The sequence below is a fragment of the Neoarius graeffei genome, chromosome 3, assembly GCF_027579695.1.
Source record: "Neoarius graeffei isolate fNeoGra1 chromosome 3, fNeoGra1.pri, whole genome shotgun sequence".
NCBI classification, from domain to species: Eukaryota; Metazoa; Chordata; class Actinopteri; order Siluriformes; family Ariidae; genus Neoarius; species Neoarius graeffei.
Window position 1 is genome coordinate 71,525,915 of NC_083571.1, and position 16,180 is coordinate 71,542,094.

Here is a 16,180-nt window from a genome sequence, read left to right on the forward strand (position 1 = left end):
GTGGGTTTCCTCCGGGTGCTCCGGTTTCCCCCACAGTCCAAAGACATGCAGGTTAGGTTAACTGGTGACTCTAAATTGACCGTAGGTGTGAATGTGAGTGTGAATGGTTGTCTGTGTCTATGTGTCAGCCCTGTGATGACCTGGCGACTTGTCCAGGGTGTACCCCGCCTTTCGCCCGTAGTCAGCTGGGATAGGCTCCAGCTTGCCTGCGACCCTGTAGAAGGATAAAGCGGCTAGAGATAATGTGATGTGATATATATATATATATATATATAAAAAGCAGAAATGTCAGAATCAAGAGAGAGAGAAAAAAAATCACAACCTTTATTACAATATATTTTCATAATTTTTGTTATTAGTTACTGTAGTTGATGTTATATTGAGTGCAGTTTATAAAAAAATAAAACTTTATTATAGGTATGTACACACAACAATGATTCTCTCCTATCCACAGTTTTCGTTTCCTGTTTTAGATCTTGGAACGTATCCCCCGTGGATACGCCACTCCCACTGTATCTGCTGATGTTTGCTGGTTGTTTTGAGTCGCTGCTGGTTGGTTTACAGTGAGGCAGTCTGAGTGCCGTCACAATATCACGACATCATTTACATCTCCAACAGCAACGTCACCACCGTCACATGTAAATCTGATGGTTCCGATTCCCGCTACAGCTGTAACAAAAGATTTCTCTAAATTTTACGAGGTCCCCAGAGGGTAGATTAACGTTTCGACTTTGCCGTTTTGCTCCCATTCACACACGACACCATTCCAGCATAATAACGGGAAAGTTGCGGTTGTGTGTGAGAGTGGAAATGGGGTAACTGAGTTTAAGCGCTTACATTCTGGGTCTGACGATACATTACACGTTCCCTCAACAACCTCTTTTTCTCTCTTGAAATTAAAACAAAGCCATGCAGTTTGTCACTGTGAGCAGTGAGTGGTTATGTTTAAAACCATGACCGAAGATAATTTAGTTAGAATCAGTGGATAGTTTCAGACTGTTTTATCTCTGCTCTCTTTTCTCAGGTGTTTTTCATTATTTGACCACTAGTCTATACATTTCCAGATTTGGCACAAATGATGACTATTCAACGTTTGCCCATGATGAATGTTTGTCCTCACAAACTGCATCTGTGTGTTTTAAAAAAAAAATAAATTAATGGCAGATCCATGTGTAAATGATGTTCCTGATGCAGTGTGACGAGACTTAGTTGTGATTTGCCTTTATCGTGTTGATGAAGTGAGGAGTCTGAACATGGACAGGAAGGAGACATGAAACTCTTTTACTCACCATAAACACGGACACTGAAAGTCCTGGATGAGAGACGTGGAGTAAGAACGTGTAATAAATAAACTCCAGAAAGGTTTCTGCTGATGTTCCTGATGGTTAAAGCTCCACTGATTCTGTCCAGCTGCAGTCGCTCTTTAAATCTCTCACTGATTTCTGTCACAGTTTTTCCATTAGACGGCTGACTGTTCAATATCTTTTCCTCTGCTTTCTCAGGTCCATAAAACCACAGAATCTGAGCATCACTCTGAATTCCAGTTATCCCAGTATGGAGAGTTATAGTGGTTCCTTCCACTTCCTGCAGTGTGACCGTCTCATCTCCAGCTGCACACAGTAAACCTGCATCACAGATTCAGAGTCAGCGTTACACTCCCAGATATGATCACATACAGTCCATTAAAACTTTACTGTGGTTCAGATTTGTCATTTCAGATGATGCTGTTTTTAACTCAGAAATGTGACAATATTACACTGCTGGAAATCTGATCTATTCTGCAAATATATCATATACTGCAGTAGTGCATCTATTACTAGATATGTTACAATACAGCTACACTACATACAGTACTTTGCAAAAGTATTCAAACCCCTGAAATGTCATGGGATTTGTCTGGATTATAAACAACACACACACACACACACACACACACACTGCTCCAGCCAGTATTTTTATTACAAACAGTACATGCTTCAAGTACATTTTAAAGTAAAAATTCATTATTTGTCAATAGATCTTTAATAAAATTAAAAAGTGAAAAATGCTGCTTGCAGAAGTATTCACCCCCTTCAGACTAGTATGTGGTCGAACACCCCTTTGCTGCAGTAACAGCTGTAAAGCTGGGCATACACTGTGCGATTTTTTCAATCGCGGTATTCAGCTGCTGCTCACACTGTAGAAGTGAATCGCAGGGGTAAACAGCACGCAGCTTACGATTCCTGTTCTCACACTATACGATTCCTGTTCTCACACTATACACTATACTAAGGAGGCAGAATTGACCTCCATATATATATATATATATATAATGTGTGTGTTTTGCATGCTTCAGTAACTATTGGAGGCAGAATTTCCCAGATATTCGTGAGGCATATTCAAAACTTAACACACACACTCTCGTGCACGCACAGAACGTTATGGCCCTTTTCCACTACCCTTTTTCAGCTCACTTCAGCCCGACACGGCTTGCGTTTCGACTACCTCAGAGCAGCACGACTCAGCTCGCTTCAGCCCTACCCAGCACCCAAAACTCGCACGGTTTTGGAGTGGGGCTGAAGCGAGCCAAACCGAGCTGAGTGAGGCTGGGGGCGTGAGCAGACACTCCCCTGTGCACTGATTGGTGAGGAGGAGTGTCCTCACATGCCCACACACGCCCCGCGAGCACGCTGGGATCTGTAAACACCGTAAACCCGGAAGAATTACGAATTACGAGAATTTCTGAAGCCTTATGCGCCTCGCCTCATCTATACGCTCTTGCCAGTATCTGTTGGCGTTGTCGGTGACAACAAGCCACAGCACCAAGACCAGCAACACTAACGACTCCATGTCCTCCATGTTTATTGTTTACTATCCGGGTCGTGAGACTACCGCTTAAAAGATCACTGATGTCACTGTTTGCGCCGCCTAACGACATCATGTGACGTCCACCCACTTTTGCTAACTCCACCCAATGTGTCCACCCACTTCCAGCCAGCACGGTTCAGCGCGGTTGTAGTCGAAATGCAACTCCAACAGCCCCACTCAGCTCGACTCAGCCTAACTCAGCCGCGTTGGTAGTGGAAAAGCGGCATTAGAGGTTCAGAAATTTCTCATTTGTGACACTAAATGAGAGAATCACTCACCTAATGGAGTTAAATTTGATGAAAATGTGGTGATAGTGTGACACTACGATATCCATAACATATCGAAATATATTCATCATGTTTTGTGGATATTTCTTTACAAGTACATTGAGTTAAATATTAATGTACAAGAAGAATAATTTAACATCAGCAGATTCAACACCAGTCTCCCCTGTTGATGGAGATTCCCTCGGAGGCGCCTGCGAATTCTGTGTATTTGGCTGTGAGCGCGTCGCTCTTTATTTTGAAAGAGTGGTCCGGGTCTCTCGTAAATTCAGAGGAAACTAAAGGACTACTTGGGATACGATGTTCAGGAAAACCACGTTAGCTTTGAGATGGATCTCAGGAGGTAATTAAAGACACTCTTGGCCTTAAGAGGCTTTCGGGAAACCCACCCCAGAGATTCTCACTGATTCAGATCTGGACGTTGACTTTGCCACTGGAGAAAATTCATCTTTTTGTTTTGAACCACTCCTGCGTTGCTTTGGTCTTGTGTTTGGGACGGTTATCCTGCTGAAAGAAGTTTAACCCAAGCTTTAGGTGGGTTTTTTGTTGTTGTTTTATTTTGTTTGTTTTTAAGCAGACTGTTCTCTTTTAATAGCCATTCTTTCTTTAATTTTGAAAAGAAGCTCAGGTTCAGTAGATCAAAAGTGTCCCTTGAGCATGATGCTGCCACCACCAGATTTCGCTGTAGGGATTGTGTCGCGCTATGAAATACAGTATCTAGATCTTGGTCTCATCACACCAAAAAAAAAAACAAGAACCACACTTTCACTGGGTTGATCTTGTGCAGTGATTTTTTTGTAGCCACGCGTCCCATACAATCCTCAGTTACACAGAGCTCCTGAAATGGTTGTGTGGTGCACCTTCACTCCACTCTTAGCCACTGGACTCTGTAACTCCTTCAGAGTGACTGTTGGCCTCATTGTGGCTTCTCTCACTCGTCTCTGTGTTGTTTCTGAGTTTTGAGGGAAAGCCTTGTCTAGTTCGTGCTTGTGTGGTGTGATGCAGCTTCCACTTCCTCAACACTGATCTGACTGGGATGCCCAACCTTTTAAGATATAATTTTACACCTTTATTCCTCAGTTATGAAATTCTCTTGCCTGATCTTTAGCTTCCTCAGAACGCTACTTAGTCTGCATTTTCACTCCTTTCCTTCAGACTGAACTGAATTAATTTTGACTGAAAATTCACTGGAAGCAAACGAGCACTGGAGTTTGCAATAAAAATACTGAGAGGAAGAACATACTGAATTATTATGTTATTTATTATTAACTTAATAATAATAATATTCAGCAAACTGAATCACCGATCGTGACATCTGACTCTTCCTCAAAACAAAGTTCACTTGTATCTATCAAAAATTTTATTTTCCTGGACTGGAAAAAATGTATTTTCCCGTATAAAATTAATCCTACCGAGCATCAGAGACATTGACTGACTGTATGCTCACTCTGCGCCAAGAGAGCAGGGAACCAGTCTAAAGTAGCTCGTCTCGTTTCACGGGAAATGCATCAACACGACAATATATAAAAGTACAAAAAATATTTTGAGGAAGCCATTCAAATTTCCTTGGTTTTGGTTGTAATTTGTTGAAGTATGCACGTTCGAGTGTACTGGAAAAGAGGCTCAGAGGGGTCCACATAATGACATAATTATTGGCTAAGGGCGACGAGGGTCAAGGACATCGTGTGCCAGCAGCGCGGTTGAAACAGGCAGGTCTCAATTTTGGAACTTTTATATCACGTTAATAAACGATATCACTGAATAACGTTCCTTACCTCTAACCAGTATATACGAGGCCAAGTCAAAAAGTTCGAAGACAGATGTTATAATTTCAAAAGGTGTGAAAGACATCGCCCAGAATTCTACAAAGAAGGAATTCTCCGATGGAAACACCGCTTGCAGAAGTGTTTAGACTTAAATGGAGGATATGTAGAGAAATAGGTTTGTTATTTTTAGAAATAAAGATTTTTTTCCAATTTGTCTTAACTTTTTGACTTACCCTCGTGTGTGTGTGTGTGTGTGTGTGTGCGTGTTATACAGTACCAGTCAAAGGTTTGGAAACACCTTCAAATTCTATGTTTTTTCTTTATTTTAATTAACTAAAAGACACTTCGTGTCTTAAAGTAATGACTGACTGTTATTTCTCTTTACTTAGTTGAGTGATTCTTGACATAATATGGATTACTACAGTTGTTGAACAGGGCTATTTACTGTATTTTTATTATTTACTCTTTACTGGTTGATGGTGTCAAATGCATTAAGGCGGCAAGAAATTCCATTTTTGACAGACACACCTGTTAATTGAGAAGCATTCCAGGCGACGACCTCATGAAGCTGGTTCAGATAATGCCAAGAGTGTGCAAAGCTGTTCTCAAGGTAAATAGTGACGACTTTGAAGAATCTAAAAGATGAAATGTGTTTTTGGTTTTTTTTAAAACACTTTTTGTTTACCATATAATTCCATATGTTATTTCATAGTATTGATGAGTTCAGTATTGTTCTACAATGTAGGAAAAAATAAAAACATCAAATTTGAAGGTGTTTCCAAACTTTTGACTGGTACTGTATGTGTATGTGTGTATGTATGTGTGTGTGTATATATATATATATATATATATATATATATATATATATATATATATATATAAATAATATAAAATATGATTTTTTTATTGCTTTTGATGGTTTCATATACTTCATAATGATATTTTTATTTTCTAAATATTGATCAACATACAGCCATTGTGGCACGGGAGTCTGTGATTGGTGAACAGATGACAAAGGGTGTCTCCTATTGGTTATAAATCGTGACATAAAAATCGTAAACACATACGGGACGTGCTGATTGGCAGTTCACATACTGAAGCCAAGCGGAGATGTCCGGCGTCTGTTGCTGTTGTCCGAAGAAAACTACAGCTAAAAAGGCTCTACTGCCGGATTACTTGGACAATCTTAGTCAGAAAAAAGCACTGGATAGATATACACGGAAATTAGAGTTTATTAGCGGTTATGAGCCGTACAAAATTCCTCAAAACAACTGGAGTGACGGTGCAGATTTGTGGCCTAGCATGAGCATTAGCTACATGTTGGAATATACCTTCTTTTTCCCGAAAAGTCCCGACACGGAAGAACAGTTTAAAAAAAAAAAAAAAAGCTACAATAGCAAGAAAACCTTCTTTGTGTAAAGACTTTTTCCCAACATCAGCTTTTGGGAACAGATTGTTGCAAAAGCCAAAGCATTTACTCTCGAAGGGCTCTGACCTAAACTGTGGGCTCGATGGTATCCCCACCCCTCCATGTCTCATCAACCCCAACGGCATGTAGTTACACAGCTATCTGCACTCTGTCATTTACACAGTGATGCTTATTATTGTTAAAACAATATCTGAAGTGTTATTTGTAAAATAACAATGTCTTGCATTAGACTTTCAAACAATATTGTAGGATTTTATTTTAATTTTATCTAATAGTGGATGGTACAATAATTACAAACACTAACAGAATCAGCACATTCCAGGTGTGGCTGTAGTCATATAGTAACTATAATCACCCTTGTAATAATAATTTCAATAAACAGTTAATGTTCAGTTCCCATTTCATTAATTCTCGATTGAAAGGCACAGCTGAGTCACACAGGTTGATCAGTGTGTAACAGACAATAACAATTTTATCCAAAATAGTTTTTCCTGCCTGAGTCGATTTATTTCCATTTCACATGTGTGCAGCTGTTGTAAAGTTGTGTGTTTGTGTAGAACTCTCTCGAACTGTAGGTTCATTTCTACACACTAGCTCCATGGTGACATTTTGCACAGGACTGGATTCCTTTGATAACAGAAACAAAAGCTCCAGTATTATTATTATTATTATTATTATTATACTCATTCAAAACTCTCCACAGCTTAATATACCCTAAATTATTTATTCCTCTGCTACAAGAACAACAACTTTCTTTCTGAATGTGTGCGCATATATTGGTGTTATGGTTTTGTGGATTCATAATTGTGCTGCTTCACCTACAGTACCAGTCAAAAGTTCGGAAACACCTTCAAATTCGATGTTTTTAATTTTTTTTCCTACATTGTAGAACAATAATGAACTCATCAAAACTATGAAATAACATATGGAATTTTATGGTAAACAAAGTGTTAAAAAAACGTTTCATCTTTTAGATTCTTCAAAGTCGTCACTATTTACCTTGAGAACAGCTTTGCACACTCTTGGCATTATCTGAACCAGCTTCATGAGGTCGTCGCCTGGAATGCTTCTCAATTAACAGGTGTGTCTGTCAAAAATGGAGTTTCTTGCCTTCTTAATGCATTTGACACCATCAACCAGTAAAGAGTAAATAATAAAAATACAGTAAATAGCCCTGTTCGACAACTGTAGTAATCCATATGTCAAGAACCACTCAACTAAGTAAAGAGAAATAAGTCAGTCATTACTTTAAGACACGAAGTGTCTTTTAGTTAATTAAAATAAAGAAAAAACATCAAATTTGAAGGCGTTTCCAAACTTTTGACTGGTACTGTATAAAAAAATCTCATCTCATTATCTCTAGCTGCTTTATCCTGTTCTAAAGGGTCACAGGCAAGCTGGAGCCTATCCCAGCTGACTACGGGCGAAAGGCGGGGTACACCCTGGACAAGTCGCCAGGTCATCACAGGGCTGACACATAGACACAGACAACCATTCACACTCACATTCACACCTACGGTCAATTTAGAGTCACCAGTTAACCTAACCTGCATGTCTTTGGACTGTGGGAGAAACCGGAGCACCCGGAGGAAACCCACGTGGACACGGGGAGAACATGCAAACTCCGCACAGAAAGGCCCTCGCCGGCCCCGGGGCTCGAACCCGGACCTTCTTGCTGTGAGGCGAGATAAAAAATGTAAATTGCTTTGCATTGTTTATGATTCAGAAATTTTAAAAAGGAAATAAAAAATATCTCGCCTGTATAAAAAATAAATAAATATTACAAAAAATTTAAAAATCAACTGCATTCGGTCCTCTCCAAAATAAAATAAAGCTCTGGGCAAGTGGAATTGTGTTTTGGGCAGGTATGTTTTGGGTGCTGCTTGCCAACTGGGCAAGTAAGGCTGGGAGATTTTTTTTTTTCCCCCAAGGACTGGATAGCATGGGGTTATATTATATATCAATGGCTTATTCAGCCAATTCTCTTAGAGTTTCTAAATTAATTTAAAGATATTGTGAAACTGCAATACATTCTATTTACCACATTAATCCTCTGTAGCAATTTTTGACTTTTGTTTTATACGCACGAAAATGTAAATTGCTTTGCATTGTTTATGATTCAGAAATTTTAAAAAGGAGTTTATTCAGTCATAATTTTTCTTCATTCAAATTTTATTGTAAATATTCTGAGAATCTAATGTAGGGTGAGGCTATTGTACCTTTATTATGTAACTTTAAATGATTAGTTGAGGTACAGCAGTATTCCTGAAGGTAATTGTGTTCCTAAAATCATTTTTAAAGGTAAACTGCATTCAGGTTACCATGGAAATAAATACAAGCTAAATGTGCAATAGACTGTAAGAGATTAATTTAGGGTATATTAAGCTGTGGAGAGTTTTGGAGAGAATCAGCCCAGTGACAAGGGAGAAAAAATCATTTTGTCCTCTTTCCTAACAGAAAAAAGCACACTGCAGTCCTGTAAAATAGCATGAAAGCTGTTTTTCAGTGGAATGATTCCACACCATCACTGGAGTATCACAGTTCACATGCAGTTCCAGTACATTAGACCTTTAGCAGATGTTCCTATCCAGAGAGACTTACAGCTTACCCTGAGGAGCAGTGAGGAGTTTGGTGCCTTACTCAAGTTCAAGAAAATATATTCAACACACCAAGGATATGAATCTTAGAATCAAGCTTGTGTTACAGAGCTAAGGGGTGCTAGGTTTATTAAATATCCATTTTCACCTTCTTCATGACTAACTTACTTCCTCAGACTGTTTATTTACAGAGAGTTCCTACTGTTGTGAAGAAAAGACTGAGACTTACAGCAAAACAGGAAAAGAAGAGTCCAGAGAATAGTTTTTCCTGGGAAAATATTCACCACAGTTTCATTTTCAGCCATAATTTGGGTTTTTCAGTCCACCATTTTTCCTGCTGTCTGTCCTTCACTTCAGTTTGTGAAGAATTCAGTGCTGGAAGAGAGTCGGCATGTGTTGGGGGAGGGGGAGCTGATGGGTGTGTTATGGAAGGCCAAAAAGGTCAAAATGGTCTTAAACATTGAAGAAATAATTCATCAATTTAAAGCATATATGCAGAACCATGGCTCCCAGTCAAATCACGTATCTCATACAAAATTCTGCTCCTCACCTACAAATCCCTCCATGCACTTGCCCCACAGTACCTCTCTGACCTTCTCCACCCCCACTCCCAGTCTAGGTCCCTGCGGTCCTCTGCCAAGGACCAGCTCTCCATCCCCCGTACCAGGCTGCGGACCATAGGGGACAGAGCCTTCTGTGTAGCTGCCCCCACTCTCTGGAACAGTCTACCACTCCACATACGCCATGCCCCCACACTGATGTCTTTCAAAAACACATGTTTACTGAGGCCTTTGGTCTCTAACTGACCCCCCCCCCCTCCCCATTTCCTCCTGTAAAGCGACCTTGGGTACCTTGAAAGGCGCTATACAAAACTAAGTTATTATTATTATTTATTATTATTATTATTATTATTAATGTGCGGCTCACCCGTTGGTATCTGGCACTCCAGCCCTTTAACTTCAAGGTGAGCCACAGGCCGGGGCTGCAGATGGTCGTGGCGGACTTCCTCTCCCGTCAGGGGGGGAGTCGGCTGCAGGCCGGACGGCTCCACAGCCTGAGTCGGGCGGTGGGGGTATGTGGCAGCAGGGGCGTGGTCAAGCGTTGGTCTGTGACCAGAGGGCGGAGTCAGGGAAGGTAAGTGGCAGAATCACTGCACATGATGTCAGTTAACCTGTGTTTGTGTGTGAAGAGTGAAAAAGCTGAAAATAAAGAGTTTTTTTGAAACTCAGTTCTGGCCTGCCGTACTTCTGTGCTCCGCCAACCCGCTCAAAGTCCTACACTTACTTTCACCATAAATTTTTATTTATATGACTGGTCTAGGGCGGCACGGTGGTGTAGTGGTTAGCGCTGTCGCCTCACAACAAGAAGGTCCTGGGTTCGAGCCCCGGGGCTGGCGAGGGCCTTTCTGTGTGGAGTTTGCATGTTCTCCCCGTGTCCGCATGGGTTTCCTCCGGGTGCTCCGGTTTCCCCCAAAGACATGCAGGTTAGGTTAACTGGTGACTCTAAATTGACCGTAGATGTGAGTGTGAATGGTTGTCTGTGTCTATGTGTCAGCCCTGTGATGACCTGGTGACTTGTCCAGGGTGTACCCCGCCTTTCGCCCGTAGTCAGCTGGGATAGGCTCCAGCTTGCCTGCGACCCTGTAGAAGGATAAAGCGGCTAGAGATAATGAGATGAGATGAGATGACTGGTCTATAGCTGTCAAAGGCCTTGGCCTTAAAACCGGTTACCACTGTGACGTCACGCACTCAGGGCTGACTGGCTCAGCGGGGCAGCTCGAATGGCAACTTTGCGGTCGATTTTTAACTTTCAAAAATATATTTTTTTAAATTCCCATTTATGCAGCATACAAGAGTCAAGGATGGAGATACTATCCACTCAAATTTATTTAAAAATAAAGGTTCTGCGTATCTTCTTTAAAGAAATCACTTCAAATGTATTACTTTTAAAAAATATAAAAATTAATTTTGTGTATCAGAAAGGTTTTCCTCCAAAACGGAAGCCATATTAAGTTTTGCACAACAGCTGGAATAACATTGCCATTTTATTCAAATTCACATGTTTTTGGTTGGGCAGCACGGTGGTGTAGTGGTTAGCACTGTCGCCTCACAGCAAGAAGGTCCTGGGTTCGAGCCCCGGGGCTGGCGAGGGCCTTTCTGTGTGGAGTTTGCATGTTCTCCCTGTGGGTTTCCTCCGGGTGCTCCGGTTTCCCCAAAGACATGCAGGTTAGGTTAACTGGTGACTCTAAATTGACCGTAGGTGTGAATGGTTGTCTGTGTCTATGTGTCAGCCCTGTGATGACCTGGCGACTTGTCCAGGGTGTACCCCGCCTTTCGCCCGTAGTCAGCTGGGATAGGCTCCAGCTTGCCTGCGACCCTGTAGAACAGGATAAAGCGGCTAGAGATAATGAGATGAGATGAGATGTTTTTGGTTGTCACTTTGAGGTGTAATTAATGGATATTTTCAGATGCTGAGAATAAGTCCAGATAAACTTATACTGGAATGAAGGGATTCTGTAAATGTGGATTTAAGAAGGTAAGTGTTCAGGGCTTTCTGTGACTGATAGCTAGACATCAGGCTGTGCATCAAACTCCAATTTGCATCTTTAAACAAAATCTTGTGAGAAATCATTTGCATTTAAAATACACTGGTTATGAGTTAGGCATGGTGGTGTAGTGGTTAGCACTGTTGCTTCACAGCAAGAAGGTCCTGGGTTCGAGCCCAGCAGCCGACGAGGGCCTTTTTGTGTGGTTTGCATGTTCTCCCTGTGTCTGCTCTGGTTTCCCCCACAGTCCAAAGGCATGCAGGTTAGGCTAATTGGTGGCTCTAAATTGACCGTAGGTGTGAATGTGAGTGTGAATGGTTGTTTGTCTCTGTGTCAGCCCTGCGATGACCTGGTGACTTGTCCAGGGTGTACCCTGCCTCTCGCCCGTAGTCAGCTGGGATAGGCTCCAGCTTGCCTGTGACCCTGTACAGGATAAGCGGCTACAGATAATGGATATACACATCTCCATTATGAATGGACAGTTATGAGTTTCCTGTGTTTGAATGGAAAACTGGGAAGAATTCTGATTATTCCAGGACTTTATGGTGTGTGTGTGTGTGTGTGTGTGTGTTAGATCAAACACTGATGAGAAAAATAAGACCACCAGTGAAGTGTCACCTAAATGTCTGTTTTTATCCTGCCGACTGTATTTCCTGGACTAAACTGTTGTCATGAAGACCTCGAAATAAAAAGAATCCATAAGAGCTCTGACCCAGATAAAACATACCACAGAGATGAAAAGATTAAAATAAGCATGTCTGAGGTTTTCCTGTATAGTTCATTTAAACAATGTGAGAATCCTTTATCAAATCAATCGTTAATAACTGAGATCGTTAATAACTGAGATCGTTTGAACTTGTTCATAAAGCACTGAGCAAACAGAAGGTTTTTTGGTTTTATTTTTGTTTTTAATTTAATTTGTCACATAGATCACACAGTTTGTGACAGGGCAAGGCCCCAGTTGATTTTCAACCCCTTTGCTTTGGCGTAGATTTTTTTTACACTGGATGCCGTTCCAGATGCAACTCCCCCCAGTCTTTCTGGGCTTGGGACCGGCACTAAGTATGCACTAGCTTGTGCAAGCCCAGTGGCTGGGTATTTTTACCTAATCTGCATGTCTTTAAACCATGGGGAAACCGGCACACACCCACACAGATACATGGAGAACATGCAAACTCCACACAGAAAGGCACCTGTCGGCCATGAGGTTCAAACCCAGAACCTTCCTGCTGTGAAGCAATAGTGGTAATGACAATACCACCCACCATGCTGCTGTTTTTATGTGAAACAGCATGTGACGATGTGTATTATCTACTTTTAAATTTGTATTTTTAATAAACATATGGTATTTTTTCTGATTTGACTGTCATTAATTATTGTCAGTAATTATTGTATCAATCCTGTTGTAGGAAGTTCAACACTGGACTGGACTCCTGTCTCGATCCTGACGTTCGTCCATCCTCAGCTAAACGTTACATTACATGTGGGTAACACGCCAATTTCACTTCACTCTGTATTTATAACCAGAAATATCATGCTTGTAAATATTGAATAAAAAACTTTATGGACTGAATGATGTGTCATTTTTATATGTGATGTTTTAAAACAAGTGTAATGAGATTCTAGACAAAAAAAAATACTCAATGATTCGACTGGTTCTCAATAAACACATTAACACTTGGTGTAGAATGAGCACAATAATCACTTCAGAGGTACTTCCAGAACTTCACAGGGAAAAACAAATGTAAAGTTGATGATTTTTGCTGTCTGGTCGTCCATCACCACTTCCCTTTTACTGTGTGCGTGAGACAGAGAGAAGAACACTGAGAACCAACCACAAACTTCTGCAACAACCATGACAAATGTCACTGTTTTGTTATTTCCTTTCTTTTATTTGAATGATTTTGGAGGTTGTGTGTTATAAAGATGGGGCCACTGAGTTGTCAGTATTAATGTTAAACACTGTAGTACCTGATGCTTGTTAAAGGTAAAATCACACCTCAGTTCTGTAGATTTGTGTCTCATCAGCTAAGAATCAGGTGAATTAATTCAACAGTGTCCAGGTCAAATGATGCGTGCATTATGACAGCAGTATTAAAGCTGGTATTTGATAGAATTTTTATAGAAATGGATAATTATTGGTATTTGGATGTTGTACAGATGAGAAGATTATAAATAGTTTGATGCTTTGGTCAGTAAGAACAGAGAAACAGTGAAAACAACATCAGATGCAGAGTGTATTTGAGACTTCGCAGGCAGTTTTAATTTCCTCTGCGATTTGTCTATTGTGGGGTCTAAAACTGTATTGAAGTCACCCGCAAGTATGATAGGACAGTCGGAGAGATTGGAGAGTGAAGAAAAAAACTTCTGAAAGAAAGCAGAATCATCTGTGTTGGGTCCGTAAACATTGGCTATTGTAATAGGGGCACTGTTAATTGAGATGTTTATAATGATAAAACGTCCTTCTGTGTCTGTGATAGTGGTATTATGAGTAAATGAGATTTTTTATTAATCAAAATACAAACTCCCCTCTGTTTTGAGTTATAATGTGCTGAATATAGGTGACTGAATTGTGCCGATTTGATGCGGGTGTAATCTAAATCTGAGAGGTGAGTTTCTTGTAGGAGGCATATGTCAGCTTGTAGTTTTTCCAAATGGTTTAGGACTTTGACCCTCTTTGCCTGAGACCCAATCCCACGAATATTCCAAGTCAAGATTGTAAGTGGTGCTATGTTATGGTCTTGAAGATAAAAATGTGAGATGAGAGGTGGAGCTGTGAGTGTGTGAGGGTGTATGTGCAGGCCTTGATATGAGCTAAGGAGGAGAGGTGGAGGGAGAGGGGTAGGTGTGTATTACCGAAAGTATATGGGTTGTAAGGGGGAGGAGGAGGGAGAAAGGTAGAAAATATGAATGAAATGGAAGTCATTTTCTGTTTAGCATTATAGACATAAGAATCACAGTATTGGCTGAGCCTAAATGTATAATAGACATAAATAGACAAGACATACATGTAGCTAACACATATAAACAAATAACATTAAGCAAAGTGGTCAAAAAAGAGATGGAGAGAAAAAAGATGGAGTGAGCTTGAGGAAGAGAGAGAAAGAGACAGAAGGCAATTATAGGCAATATTATTAACGTTAGCATCGGTAAGCAGCAGTATGTAAGCAGGAGGGGTGAGTGAATTGAATCAAAATGGATAATAGCCAGGTAGTGATATTACGGTCGCGGTAGATTGTTCCATTAACATACAGTTTATCGACAGACAGTGTGGCGCGTTTGCCCTCTTGCCTGAGTTGTTTCATTATGGGCAAGAGGGCTCTTCTTCGTTCCTGGATTTCTTTGGGGAATTGATCGTTTAGTCCGAATGATGTGCCTTTCAATTCCTTTCCTTTGCTTTTAACCAGTTCTTTGTGTTTATAATGTTCAAATTTGGCTATTATTGGAGGTGGTTTCTTACTGTCTTTGGAGTTCAGACGGTGGACACGGTGGAAAGTGATCCTGTTAACTGTCTCCGGTGGAATTTTTAGGGATGATTGCATAAAGTCTTGGATTGCTTTCTCTGGGTTGTCGGGAGTGGCTGTTGGTAGTGGTATTCCTGAAAAAATAAGGTTGTCACGCATGCTACGGCACTGTAGGTCTAATATTTGTTCTTTCATGATTTTGTTTTCGTTGGTTAGATGGGTTATTTGGGTGGATAGATTGGTGACGTTTCTTTTGAGTTCGCTGTTTTCTAGTACAAGTGTGTCGATCTGTGACTGAGAGAATTCTAGACTTGCTTTTAGGTCTTTAATATCTGCGTGGAGGAGTTCAAGAATTTTAAGTTTGTTGTTGATGGATTCCAGTAGACTGACCTCGATGGATGTGTAGATAGCTGTAGTATTGCTGTTGGTGGTAGCGTGTTGCTCCGTGTCTGAGTCTGTCTCGGTAGACCAGTCGCGTGTTGGACGTTTCTTGGTCGGTTCAGATGTCATGTTGCCCGGAATGAAGAAGTGGCCGTCGGAGAAGGTAGGTAGACAGTTCGGTTCTTGTTGAGATGTTATATCCAGTTTATGCGGAAGGAATTGGATTGAAAGTATTTCTGTAATCCTGTGTTTACAAACAGTATTCAGTGCGCCGCCATGTTGGATCTCACCCAGAGATCCCAAAACAAACTGTTCACTCCCAAAACAAACGTATCTGGCAATCCACAAAAACAATAAAACAGTTCATGAGCGATTTTGGTCTTGTCGATAGTTGGCGGCTTCAGCACCCAGACTCCACTGACTACTCTTTTTTCTCACCAGTCCACCATTCTTACTCCCACATTGATTTCTTCCTAACTAGCAACTCCATTATGTCAAATATCGTTGAATCCACAATACACCCCATAGTCATCAGTGATCATGCCCCTGTAACAATAAAATGGAATAGAACCTCTCCACAGTCATCTAGCAACAGATGGCGCCTGAACACATCCCTTTTACAAGACCCTAAATTTAACAGTTTTATTAGGAGAGAGTGGGCATGCTTTCTAGAAATGAACGATTCCCCTGGATCATCTCCTTCCCTTTTGTGGGAGACAGGAAAGGCAGTGCTTAGAGGCAGAATAATCTCATTTTCAGTACACAAAAAAAGGACAGAAAAAGAACAGGAAGCTGAAGTAAACCATAAAATTAAGCAACTGGAAGAAATTAACGCGACACACCCATCTAAAGAAACACAAAATTAAT

General features: G+C 40.8%; 1 long non-coding RNA gene across 1 annotated transcript; it reads left to right on the forward strand.

Moving 5' to 3' along the window:
* The first annotated feature begins 7,806 nt into the window (after positions 1–7,806).
* Positions 7,807–13,041, forward strand: LOC132883518 (uncharacterized). Its single transcript, XR_009654350.1, has 2 exons — positions 7,807–11,458; positions 12,878–13,041. It is a non-coding gene; the product is annotated as an uncharacterized LOC132883518 (long non-coding RNA).
* The last annotated feature ends 3,139 nt before the right edge of the window (positions 13,042–16,180 follow it).